This window comes from Simochromis diagramma, unplaced genomic scaffold (assembly GCF_900408965.1).
Source record: "Simochromis diagramma unplaced genomic scaffold, fSimDia1.1 OVJJ01000646.1, whole genome shotgun sequence".
Taxonomy (NCBI): domain Eukaryota; kingdom Metazoa; phylum Chordata; class Actinopteri; order Cichliformes; family Cichlidae; genus Simochromis; species Simochromis diagramma.
The window spans coordinates 3569318-3583558 of NW_024387279.1; the positions used below are offsets into that span (position 1 = coordinate 3569318).

The 14241-nt window shown below is 40.0% G+C and overlaps 1 protein-coding gene across 8 annotated transcripts in view; it reads left to right on the forward strand.

Annotated features, from left to right (window-relative positions):
- The first annotated feature begins 13916 nt into the window (after positions 1-13916).
- Positions 13917-14241, forward strand: part of LOC120715982 (band 4.1-like protein 1) — a 91560-nt gene continuing 91235 nt past the window's right edge. For 4 of the 8 annotated variants that reach the window (XM_040003308.1, XM_040003312.1, XM_040003310.1 and 1 more), the window contains exon 1: positions 13918-14136. The gene's annotated coding sequence lies outside the window, so the exon portion shown is untranslated. Of the gene's footprint in view, positions 14137-14241 lie in introns of all 8 variants that reach the window. The other 4 variants (XM_040003315.1, XM_040003316.1, XM_040003311.1 and 1 more) reach the window with 3 other exon arrangements.

A 14241-nucleotide genomic window follows, 5' to 3' on the forward strand; every position in this document is an offset into this window, starting at 1 on the left:
AAAATGCTCATTCCAATGCCGTGCTGCTCGATTCATAAATATACAAAGACACAAAGAAAAATGAGAGAAACTTCAGGAAACCAATAGAAAGAACCTGGACTACTCCTGCTTCATGAGATAAATCAAAGCAACCATAAATGATTTTTTACCACCCACGCATAAAGAACAGCTTTATCGTAAGGCTAAAGCTTTTCAGGTATCTTCTACAATTTCTCTACTTTGTAAACCTTTAAATTAGGTGAGGTTGTTCCATTATGTACAATATGAAGGTACAGTGCTTAAGACAGTTGCTGTAGGTTTGAGCTCATCTGGGGCATCGATGTTCCTGCCTGAGTTTCTCTGCAGTCCAGAGACATGTATGTTAGGTGTGGAGCAGGGAAATTATTTTACTGCTATTGTTAAATAATCATCATCATTACCATTGCATTAATAATATAATCTGCAGCATTGATATTGTATTCAGAGGTTTAAACAGTGTGTGTCTTTCAGAAAGACTAAGTTGCAGGCAGGAGTTGACAGGAAGTTGCAGAGAGTTTGCAGAAGTGAAAGCAGAGTCTAAGTTATTCTGAGAAGCAGGTTAGACGAGGCTATTTGAATTACTAGGTTATTCAAATTGTCTGTTATACTTTTATATTCTTTTATTAAGGTTTTAGTAGAGGTTCTTGATTAAAACATTTATTCAACATAGTACATATAGTTTCAGTTAGGTTATTACACATAAGGATGAGCCTCTGGTCTGGTAAAAGGTCAGAAGTGCAACAGGTGAGATGAGAGAGCATGTAAGGTCAACACATACACACACACACATTAGTTAGACTCATTTATAGGTGAGAAGTTGGTCATGTTTGTCTCTGGAAAGAGGAACAGCGTCTGGCAGGATGTGGGGCTCGTGTTCCAGACGAGATAGAAGACAACGTTCTTTTAAACCGTGTTAAAAATCATTGTGGTTTTGATTTGACGTATGTATGTATTCTGTCTGTGATGTATGAAGGGGCGTCATTAATTCAAACCCTGATGCTATAAAAATCTGTGTATGCTTTGATTAAGACGAAGATCAATTCCTGTCTGTGTACAGACTGGTCTTCCCACGCGTGTATTCATTAAAATCAATTGTTTGACCAAGATCTTCTGGACCAATGGTTGTTTGTACTCTCCTTCCTCAATTATGTGAACCTTAACATAGGTTAACTGGTGATTTAGAAGGTGCAGTAGGAGTGCATGGATGTTTGTTTCTTTGTGTGAGGGACTGGTGACCGGCCTCACTCTCTCCAGATGCTGCTGGGATAGGCTCCAGCTCATCCAAAGCCATATGTTGGAAAAGTGGTGCCTCAAGGTGTCCTTCAAACCCTTAAATACCTTTTGAACATCTGTGAGATGGATTTAAAAAGTTGTTTGCTGTAAATTCAAAAGAACTTATTGAAAAAAGGCAACAATACACTAACGCAGGGGTAGCAGCCTAAGCCCAGACCTGCCTCTCCCCAGTCATCTTCTTCTACTCTTGTATTTTAAGGTGAGAGGCCTGAAATAAATAGCCCCCCAGAAAAAACAGTGTTGCATTGACCCATTTAGCCACCCCGAGCTCCTCTCTACATTGAATTTATATTTTTGCCATAATCTTTTGCTCTTGTTATAATTTCTGCGACCACCAGAAGATGATGCCATGTGTAGCAGGTGCTGTCTTGTGATGGTATGACAGTCTTGAATCATTTGAATTAACTTTTTGTTGTTGTCTGAGCACACTGTAGGTGTTGTCAGCTTAATCTTATTAATATATTTGGTAGTAACACAGTCAAAATAGTTGCATTTAGCACAATTCATGAAATATTTCACATTCTGTGTGATAACATGTCATGTGTACCTCAAGTTTAGTCATATTGTTGGAATTTCTACGGTTGCTAAAAAAAATACATTCCACAGTGTTGATAACATCTTGGAGGTTACAGGAATATCATGATAAACTTTCACTTCCCCAATTGCTCGTGCCTTGGCGGGGGCTTGTAAGCAAATGAATGTTTGTCAGATATCAGATATTGTGTTCTGTGAGCTCCGCTGCACTCTATGATGACCTGAGTTGTGCTGATGCAGCGGAGACGAGGGATCCTCAAATCAATGGTTCAGTGTGTTGGGCATAAAAAGAGCAATGTGTCCCAGAGAGAAGGGCTGTCTGTGCCCCAGCGCCATGCAGCTGCGGGACCCGGGCACCCATCCATGCACTCTGCTCCATACGCTGTTAGACCTCCGTCTATGGCCAAAACACTGAGCTCTGTAAATTTTTCAGAAAAGAACCGCACTTTAATTACATCTGCTTCTGCAATGCAACGTCGCATATCTTCGAAAGATGTCCGTAAAACACAAGTTAGAAAGTTACTGACTCATAAGCTTAATGTTGCACTCGTAACCTTGCAAACCGTGCCCACTCCTTTCAAAAATTATCCGTGACCACGTATGACAATGGCATTTAACTTGTGTTTGACTGACTTACAAAGGCCCAGCGAAGCAGGAGGAGGTGGGTGGGAGACATAATTTAAAATCTGGGGTTTTTACAGTTGTTTCCTCCGTTTAGCACATATTTGAAAGTTCACTGATCTCTAAAATCTGTTTTGAGCTTTCACAGAATGTGAGGCAGAGCAGGGGCTTTCTTGTGACCACAGGGCTTCATGCTCAATAGCACACAAATTAAGGCCTCTTTATTTCCCTGTAAGGCATGTGTGATTTTAGATATTAGACTCTCTGCTACACCCTATTTATCTCCTGTTGTTGTGCAATGGGGCAGAATTATTTTTCTTAAAAAAGGAACACACCAACTTAATTTTTCCGAGCTGGTGACAAAACAAACACAAACATGGTTACGGGGAGACCACATCCAACTTCTCCATGGCAACACTGGCTTTTTATGTCTATTCCACTGAAAAAACAAAGAATCCAAATGGACTTGATCACATGTTTGATGAGACAAACTTTAAACCAGCCCCAAACCCATAAACTGCACTATTGTACGTTCACTGGCCACTTTATTAGGTATGCCTGATCAAATGCTCATTATTGCAAATATCTAATCATCCAGTCACATCGCAACTCAAAGCAATTGTGCATGAAGACCTGCTGAAGTTCGAACTGAGCATTAGTTTTAGGATGAAAGATCATTTAAGCGAATTAGAATTTGGCTGGTTTGACTCCCAAAAGGTTGATTGTTCATCTGGACGTAGCGTAACGTTTTCAGTGGGAGAAACGTTTCTTCAGTCTTGGCTGATTGCAGGTTTCCCCAAACTTACAAACAGCACATTTCTCCCACTGAAAACGCTACATCCAAATGAACAGAAACAGCCATTTAGGATTTACCTACAATAAGTAGGTGACAGTTATCTGGGCCAAATATGACGTCAGGGGAGACGGGCAGACTGCTTCAAGGGGATGGGAAGACAACAGTAAGAGTCAACAAACCACTTGTTACAACTAAGGTATGCAGAAGAGCGTCTCTGAACGCACAACACGCCTTAGTACCAATTGAAAACTGTGGAAACTGAAATGCCAAACTTCCACACAAAGTGTTGCTGACCATGCCCATCACTTTATGACCACAGTGTACCCATCTTTTGATGGTTACTATGAGAAGCCGCCTTCAAGAGCAGGGCTAAGGCATAACTAATAAACTAGCCAGATGTTTTAGGTTCTCACAAGCAACAGACAGATAAACAAAACAAAACAAAAATAATGATTTCCATAAAGACAGATTAGTTATGGTTTTTATCATAAGAGGTCAAGCGCCAACATTGCTAGCTCCTTTGTTCACCTTTATGTTAACATTGGCGGTAATCTTGCAAGCTTCTTTCCCATAATGAGTGAAACGGATTACTCTTGTATCAACAAGCTGAAACTGACAATGAATGATTTACTTATGAGCACTTTGGTAATGTTTCCCTTTAAACAACGCTTACAAAAAAGAGCTTTAGAGTTGTTTCCTTGCTATAGTCGCTATCACTATCATTGGGTTTTGTGGCTTTTTTGCATCTTTTGATGGCTTCAACATTTGTGGTGCATGACAAAGGTAGTCTAGTATACGTGAACGTCTTTTGTTGACTGAAAATCCTGAAACTTAAAGTTGCATCTTTGAAATGGTGGCTGTTGCACAGGCTAACTAGGCTGAACCCTTTTTCTTTTCTAAAATAGAACTGCTTTGACCCAACGGGCATTTTCCAGAGCTGAACATTGAAGCCAACGAGGAAGTGAGAAAAACCACAGTTCCTCTTTGTGCCACTTGAGGCTGATCTAAAAGAGACGCAGTCCCCATGAATCCATTAAAAATGACCAGCGTTACAACATTAAAATTGCTTTTTCAAACTGGTTCAAACAAACAGCTCTCGCCAGAAGCCACTGAATTTTATAAATAGTTCCTAATAGGTTCACCATAGTAAGATTTTAATTTGACAGAATGTTTGAAAAGAGATAAGAAATGCTTAATGCCAGGCTCATCATATTGTCAGCAGATTTATAAGAGTAAAAACAGTGAAGGGAATAAAATTAGCTTTTACATAATGAAATGCCTTCGCTTCCTTCATACTGTGAGTCAAATGAGAAAGTTACGAATAAACTTTAAATCTGAGGATAATTATGACATATATTACATACAACATTAGCACTGAGTCAGTCTCTGTGGGAGCAAATAGAGAGAGAAGAAGCACTTAGAAGGCTGTGCAGTTCGTTTAAGCTTCGCGCAACACTAATTCAACCATAATTCTCTCTTGTGTGTGTGTGTGTGTGTGTGTGTGTGTGTGTGTGTGTGTGTGTGTGTGTGTGTGTGGACTTACTGGATACGGATTTGCATTTTAGGTTTTTACCAATAACCAAATTATCAGACCACTTATTTTTTATCCATTAGCCACACAGTTTATATTATCCTCATGTCTCTGGACTGGCTCACAAGGAGCCGTTCATGCATATACAAATACGATACATTTCTATACTGCGAGTACACATTTTATTGTCATTAACATTAAACATTACATTTGTTCTTGCCTACAAACCTACAAACTACAGTGACACACTATATTCAACAGTGTGAAATAAGCAATTCTAAAACTCATATTCATATTTATATTATTTTAGACTTACCACTTTAATTTCAAATGTAAAACAGGAGCTAAATGATATTTTTTAATATTAAATATTAATATTTTGTAATCTTAATAGCCTTGAATTTATGCAAAGTGGAGGCTAACTTGCATCATTACTTACCCCACGTAGTAGTTAGCTAATATGAAATTGTGTAATGATAATAATTATGTATTAATAGGTTTCACATCTGTCTGCTGAAGAAATGTCAGAACATAGTGAGTGAACATCAGATTCTGAATAGAAATAGCCAGAATGGCTAATCATGTTAATTATAGATGAGTTGCTTTTAAAATAAAGGACAAAATTCAGGGAACTCATTTCTATGAATGTTTTTTTCCTCTTCTTTTCTTCTTAAAATTCCAATATGACTATGGATCAGTAAATGCAGCAAGTTGTGTATGAAGCCTAATGTGCCGCATTATCTTCTTGTCCCAGTGGGAGTTGGTTTTTCCAGCTCCCACTGGGATAAGGCACTACTCTGTCATTATACACCAGCCATTTTATTAGGCGCTCCACCTTAATACTGACATAGATCCTTCTAGACTGCCTTAATTCTTCATAGCACACATTCAACAAAGTTCTTGAAATATTCCTCAGAGATTTTGCTCCATACATGACAGCATCACTGAGTTGCTGTACATTTGTTGGCTCCACATCCATGATGCATCACTCCTGTTCCACCAAGTCCTAAAAGCGCTCTGTTGGAATCTGGGGACTGTGGAAATCATTTGAGTATTGTCATGTTCAAGTAACTATTTCAGAAGATGTGCACAATGTGGTCATAGAGGGACAGCAGTAATACTCAGGTAGGCTGTGATGTGCCAAGAAAATACCCCCACACCATTACAGCACCAGCAGCCTGAACCTGAATCTGTTAAACCTTCAGTCAGTAGTGGCATAGATGCACAATGATCTGCATTGTATGTCAATTGTTGTTGTTTTGATGAACAGAGGTGAAGGAAGATACAGGATGTCATGGTAGGTTTCCTGTGCAGCTGCAAAGGAGCTGTGCTGCCATCTGCAATCATCAGGGCTGTCCAGATGCACATGCATGGTGGAGCATGACAGGCGGGTTCCCGTCTGACCCTCGATGCAGCACAGATAGTAGTAGAAAAAAAACAAAGAGACAGTTTCACCCATAAAACTGCAGATCAGCACCAGATCGCCTCAGTGTTGTTGAGTTAACTGAATTAAGATGGAGACCTTCAGTGCCGCAGTGAGTAGTTTAGACAAACCATGTTAATTAGACATTAATTTACATACACTAAAATACGAGCAGATATTCAAAAACTGCAAAGCTGTACGAGCACCTCCAGACAAAAACAATTTATTCACACACAGTTACATTAATTCCTTGTTTGTATTTGATCTATTTTCGTCTGACAAATTGCACTTGAAATTTAACCTTTTAAATTTTTCTGTTTTAGAGACAACACACGGCTGCACAGAGAAAAAGGTCATGTGGTGGTGGAACAAATGAAAAGAAGGAAATAGCCAACAGATAGCAGGGGAGGACGGTGAGGAAAAAGGATCAGACCGAGAAGAGACAGGATGCTGCAGGTCTCCTCTGAGTCTCTTCAAAAACACTGTAAATCACTTGGACGGGGCCACTTTATCATTTCATGCCAGACTTTGTCACACAGGGAGGAAAATTGTTCGGGATGTGACTGGTTTACATAAACAGATGGGCTTAACTGGTAACAGTGAGCATAATAGATAAAGTGGGATATTTTCCCAGGCGCTGTGCAAAACACAGCATGTTTATGGGCATTGTTGCACAACTATAGTTCAGGCAAAGTTAATATATGGTAGAAGCTCAGTGGGCAGAGCAGAGCATGAAGGACCCAGATTTCATTCCTGGCCTATGTGGACGTCTGCTAAAACAGCTATTACAATTTTCCTGAAGTGAGCTGGTGATGAATTGCTCAAAGAAAAAAATGGAAACGTGTAAATAATTTTAGAATTATTTATTACTCTTTTGTTGAGCGTTATCAGCAGACAGGCAGCAGACAGACTGAGGAGAGAGTATTTTATAAAATATAAGTTTTAAATAATTATTTAGAAGATTTAAGATGGCTTCACTTCACTAAATTGGATAAATAAAACATCTTTTTGAAATTATTTCAACTATAAATGTTCAACATGAACATGAAGTCCATACGCTGTGCTAAAATAATTTAGAATGACATTTGTTGATGGATGAGGTAGATGAAGTTACGATATAGCCCAGAACATCTAAAACGCTCCAAAGACGCATAATGGAATTATCAAATAATTTATAGATTTTTCCCGATAATTTATTATTGAAGAAAATCATTTATTGTTTAATCTAAAGTGACCTATAGTTAGCCTGACAGATTTTGTGCTACATGAGAATAAGTAAAACCCGAATCTGTCCGGTGATCATATGCAGGAACTGATGTGTTAGCTAGTTTTAGAAAATTGCTAACTAGCTCTTAGCCAGCAATGTTCTACTCCACATTGTCTTATTGTTTTAGATATGTGTTTATATTAGTACATATAACCACAGTTGAAACTACTGCTAGGTATGAGCTGACATCTACTTGGCTAACTCAGTTTTAGTCAAGGTCAGCTATTCATTCAGTTTTATCCATGATAGCTAACCATGGTACATGCTAATACCCCTTGTACTGGCTTTCATTCTAAACACGTGTTTTAGACATCTAACCAATGGACATCAGTTAATGGCTTAAAATGTTACTAAATGTTGTCAGTTAGTGTTTCTTAGCAATAGTCACAGTCGACTGACTGATAAGAAATAGGCTACTTAGCTGATGCTATAAATAAAAACCAAAAAAGAAAGAAAAGGGGGGGGGGGGGGGAGACATCATTAAGCCTAATCCAATACTTTTGTTTTACTTGTGGACACATCTTACTACACAGGAGCCTTTTAGTTGTTCTACGATATGATAATGACACTGTTAAACTATTTAAAATAATATATACAGAAATGGCATGAATAACATTCAGTGTCATATTTTAAAATAACCCAACAGATTGGGTTTGGGATTCAGGTATTTGTTTAAGTTTGATATTGCAAAGCTTTTCAATGCAATGCTTGGTGCTGCAGGTTAGGGTTAGCACGTATAATGATTTAGACCTCAGAGGGTTAACAGAATGATTTTAACAAAAGGGTCAAAAGGGTAATTATATCTGTAAATAATCTGTAAATATATTTAAAAAAATGTCTGTTTTATATGACATCATGCATGTTGGTTGCCCTTCTTAAACTAAACGTCTTTCAAAATACAGGATGAGGGTAAGGGGTTAACACCTATGACTTCTACCTCAGAGGGCTCAGAGATCACTACCTATTACCACGTCTGTGACATGAGTAACAATGAATATTTAATTAAAGTTATCCATTTGGCCAGTGAACACTCTTCCTATTATTTATGCTCTTTTGGTCTGACAGCCCTTTGAAGTTAATTTGAAGACAGTGTATTTCAGGGACTCTTTTAAGTTTGGTTGGAGACTCTACAGTGCTCTGGCTCAGTATGGGCTCGAGCATCTGTCTCTTTGTGTTAATCGTGCAGTGGACCTGTGTCTCCCTGCCTTCCATGCAGTGCGTGCTTTGATAAGAAACTTTGCCAGTGGGAAAGGAGAAGCCCTTAATGAAATAAATATGATGTTCTTTGCTGTTAAAAACATCACTGGAAGCAGCAGATGCCAGAAACCACGCAGCATCCTTGCTTCACATTGAGTATTCGGCTTGTCTTTGATTAGCAGCCTGCAGCTAACAGCAGATTCCAATAAGAATCCTAAAAGCTTGTCTGTTGGATAGATTATCTATCAGCTCAGATTTTGGGAAATTCTGGCCTACGCTGACTTGGCACTATGATGAGCTGGTTTAAAGGTGGAATAACACGGTGGACGTGTAACCGGCGTTTGTGTCGTTTCAGCTGTTTTTCTTGTCCGCAGTGCATGTGCTATCCTGCCAAGTAGATGTTTGCTTGGAGCCAAACAGATCCTGCTTCCATGGAGTCGTAAACCAAGCTAGTTTAAACTAAAGCATCATTTGGATGCAGCAATAGGTCTGCACCTGCACGATGGAACTCAATTTCTGCCGGTTTCAGTGGTTTCATAATTTCCAAGCGAGTGGGGGAAACAGATCTCTCTCACCTCAGCACAGCGTGAAGTAAAGGGAGTGCTGCATCTTCGGTTTCGGAAATTTACTGATAATAGGCGACACAGACACCTCCTATATGAGGCCAAAAGGTGTGCGGGGGCAGGGGGTTCAGGATGCTATTAGACATGCAGCCAGGACAGAGCAGAAATCCAGTTTCAGCTCTAAGACTTAAATATGCTGTTGGCCTCTCACAAGTTTGGTTTCCCAATTTTGGGGAACCCACTGGTAGAATCCAAAAAGGTGATTGCAGTAGGCAGCAATAATACTGATCTAGGTAATGTGAGATGGATGAGCCAGAGGAACAAATAATTTGCACCAGTTCTCACCAGAATTGCCGTTTTGTTTCCTCACAGCATGTTAGAATAATTGAACTGAGCTTAAAACCCTTTTCATCCCAGGGGGGCGATTTAAGCAGGCAAACAATTTCCAGCAACGCCACCGATTTATAAAAAGTACATTTAAAAAACAAATATGCACAAGGTGAACTGAGACAATCTTCTGGTTCTAATGACTTTAAATTAGTCTTGGAAGAAATGTGGAATTAAAATACACGACTGCTAACATAGCCCTAAAAATAATATTTTAGAAAAAATATTCTGGCAGCTTTTTCCACAATTTCAGAGTTTCTCATAAAGATGTTAATGAAAAGCAGATCATTATGATCATCATTACAAAGAATAATTGCTACCTCATGTTTCAAAGGGAACATTAAGGTGATGGTTGAACCTCAACCGGCAGCTCTGACTCATGTTTCTGTGCTTACTCAGCCAGTTTGGATAATTAAATTCTAAGCAAGGGACTGGAGCCCGGGATCAACTTATTAACATCCTGATTGTCTATGAATATGCATTACTGGTGTGCTATGTCCATCCCCGTGTCTGTTCCACTTTCCTCCGAGGCCATCGTCTCACTTCACTCTCTTCTGAAGAGCCATTATGTTTCCCACTGCAGAGGAGATAGATGCTTCATTATTAAACAGGCTGCCTTTGAAGTAGTTCGGATTGATCTGTCCACCCGCAATTTAAACAATCCTGCGTGTGTTAAGGGGAGGCGAGCGGCAAGGATCAATAGCTAAACACTTATAGTAATTTCATTTTTGACTTATAGCTCGGCGCATCGTGCATGCAGATCTGGCCGGCTTGAACTGGAGTAACGGAGGAACACAGCCACTTAAACCACTCTCAGCCTCAGAATACTTTCACACAGAACACATGCTTGTTTTCAAAGTGCAACAACACTTTTATCTCTCACTGACTTTTAGGCTGTCTCATCTACTATTCAGTTCTCTCAGTGGAAATGTCTTAATGATGCAACTTTGGGAAAAGACGATAAATTTACAGACGGGTTACAAATGAAGAGGAGAAAGCTGAATAAAAAATGGAGAAACATAACACTGGATAAGTACGAACAAGGACCGAGCGTTGCCCCCCCCGGTTGCGTGCATCAGAACAAAAACAAGCTTCTAAACCCCTTTGATACTACACAGCACTACGTGTACACATTTTTGTATATGAAGTGGTTCAATATCGATCAGTATCTTAGAAAACATTTCAAAAAATTATTACAGAATGGTAAATGTAGCATCTTACATTACCTATTACATCACTTTCTAGGTTGTGAAGATACCAAAACATTGCAGTGATTTTAGCTGTACTACAGCAGGGATTAGGTAACATTTACCAATTATGTCTAACTTTATTTCAATAAAATATTGAAGTGCTTCTGGCTTTGTTTTGTGTTATGGAGCAGTTGTGGTGCTATTGTTAAAAAACTGTCAAGATCAACACAAAATTTAGCAAATAGCGATTGGCACCCACCTGTTACTTTAGGTACACCTTGCTACTACCAGGCTGGACGCCCCTGTTTCCATTTAGAAGTGCATTCATAGATAGATCACAGTGTTGGAAACATTCCTCGGAGGCTTTGGTCCATATTGACATGATAGCATCGCACGGTTGCTGCAGATTTGTTGGCTGCACATCCATGATGTGAATCATTCATTCCACAAAATCCCAAAGGTGCTCTATCAGATGGATCAATGCTTTCATGGTGTATGCGCCAAATTTCTACCCAACCGTTCAAATACTGCCCCATATTTAGGACCCATCGGACCAGGGAACATTTTTCCAGTTTTCTTTTTTTCTGACGAGGCCATGCAAATTATAGCTTCAGTTTCCTGTTCTTAGCTGACAGGACTGGCCCCCGGTGTGCTCCCATGCTTCAAAGTTGGGAGCGTTGCGCATTCAGACGTCATCTTCTTCATAGCTCGGTTGTATTGAGTTGTTATTTTTGAGCTACGGTTGCCTTCCTATCAGCTCGAAGCAGTCTGGCCATTCTCCTCTGACAACTGGCATCGTCGAGGCATTTTCTCCCAGAGAACTGCTGCTCACTGGATCTTTTTTTGTGTTTCAGACACAACCCCAGAGATGGTTGTGCAGAAAAATTCCACTAGATCAGCAGCTTCTGAAATACTCTGCCCAGTCCATCTATCACTAACAACCATGCTGCGTTCACCTTTCTTCCCCCAGTTTTGTTGCTCAGGTTGAAATCCAGCATGCCTGGATGTCTTGAATTGCTTCCATGTAATTGGCTAATTAGATATTTGCATTAGTGGGTTAAAAAAGGGTACTTAATTAAGCGGCCAGTGAGTGGATACTCATAAGGGCACCTGCAGTCAAGTTCTAAAGATAATAAGTGTGTAATCACAGTAACCTGTTACTATATAGCCACGCTCGATACTTTCAAACATTAGAATTTGACTGCATATGCAATAAGGCTGGTGACAAACCATTCCCACTAAGTGAAGTAGAACCGTACTGGGAGCACAAATTAATTGTAGCATGTGGAATGACTTTAAACCTCTGAAATGCACTGCTGCTGCTGGAAACAAAGCCCAGAAATGGTAAAACACTGCATTAAACAGGTGAATAAAGTCATGTGCAAAGAAAAAACAAAGGTCTTAAATTTAGATTTAGCTCAAAGGTCCAAAACATATTCCAAAGTAAGGCAGTGGATTCATTTTAATATGCAGCCCAAACCAAAATTACACATCAAAGTCTTTACAGGTGTAGGGAAGTGGTACACACAGACTACACAGACTGACATATAGTTGCAAGAGATGTCTCGACTCAGTTTGTGCTAATGAAATAATAAAAAGAAAATATGGGTTTTGGAGTTTGAGTGAGCTTAATCTGTTCCTCTGCTCTGCTTGAGGCTAGCAGCTCAAGGCTTCATTAGCTCCATAACACACAGAAATCCCAGATGGAGCCGTTGGTGGTTAAGTTGTGTTGAGAGTAATGCAGGCATGAGGTTTTTACAGAAAAAAACACATTTATGGTAAATGATTTAGGCTACATGTTCTTTGATACTGACCAGCTCTTTAATGAGACTGTCATGTCCAAGCTGGACTCTTCTCCAGTGCATCGTTTAGAGCTGTTTTGTCAAAGCATGAGGTTTCCCTTCACGTCTGTGCCCTGATGCTCTGAGGGAACTGTTACTCCTGCTCTTGATGTGTCAGTGAGCATGTTTATTGTTTGAACGTGCATGTTTTAACCCAAGCCATGACCGTTTTAAGTGCAAAAATATAACCAATTAGCACCAAGAGCAAACTTGGCAGTTTTCAGCAGTCTAACCATTTTGTTTTTGGAGCCTAAACCCAAGCAGCGAGTGGGAAAACTCAAAAGGTGAAAAACACAAATGTCCTACTGGGATAGGAACAGCGACCTCCTGGCAAACAAACTGCAACCTTGGTACTAGATTATCTGACTGTAAGAGTTTTTAGGAGTGTGCCTTGCTAGTAACCCTGAAAGCAAATATAGTGTATAGAGTCTCATGGCAATCTTACACACATACTGTCCACTAGCTTTCCCAGCATATTGCAGCACTGCAGCACTGGTTTCTGAGAACAGGAAAGGATTAATCAAAACAGCCTCAGCAATATCTCATCAGTGATTAATTATATCTAACTCGGGCTCTCAAAATAATAGCCTACCTTGTTAATTTAGCAAGCACAATAGGGAACTGATACCTCCGTATTATTGCTTTTCATGGACACGCTCCCATTATTTTTATTTACAAGAGGGGGCAGGATAAGGATGCCCTGCCCTTTGGGCCAATAAATCCCATCATCTCTGTATGCAAAAAGTGAGGGAGTCAATAGGCTGTGTGCTGTTAGCTGTTGACTTGGTGATGAAATCAGAGAGGGGATTGTGCCATCCTCATCCTGACGACACTACAAGAAATAAGAGCAACTCCTCGCGCAGTTAGGGTTTATTATATTGGCTTATTATAAGACATATTATATATTTGATTGCACGAGAAGCTGTCTAAAAAAAAGAAAAACAAAAGGAAACACATTTAAAAGTGTTTATGTGTCACATTGTCATGGCACACAGGGGTACGTGAACGTAACAGCAGTGGAAACAATAAGAGATGGTGTCACCTCGCTGCCCCATTTTCCCTGCTTTTTTATTCAGATGTGATCACTTGTTGACAGAGAGGGCTTAAAAATGTTCTTGCTGGATTGACACCAGCGGGTTTTTTCCCTTTTTTTTCCTTTCTTTTGCGCACTTCCCCCTCAGCAGCACGCGGACAGTACAGGCTATGTGCCCGAGCGTGTCTTCCTCCCTCCTCCTGCCTGCCTCCCTGCATCTGACAGCGTCCCTCCCTCTTTCTCTCTCCTCCACCTCCCTCTCTCATTACGCCTTTCACCGGCAAAACTCCAACACACACATACACACACATAAACACACAGACACACGCGCCACCTTTCCCTTAAACCGGGAAATAAACACGAAGCGACGGCAGGAGCAGGACCGAACTCCCCCGGCCCGCACCATCCATGGTCCTCCCCTGGATGTCTGTCTGACAGGAGGGTATGTTGACTATCTTCATCTTTTTTTTTAAATTAGCACACTGTTGGTTTTTATTTGAATGTCGCGCTTTGGTGCTTCCTTCCTTTTCCACACGTAATTGTATGA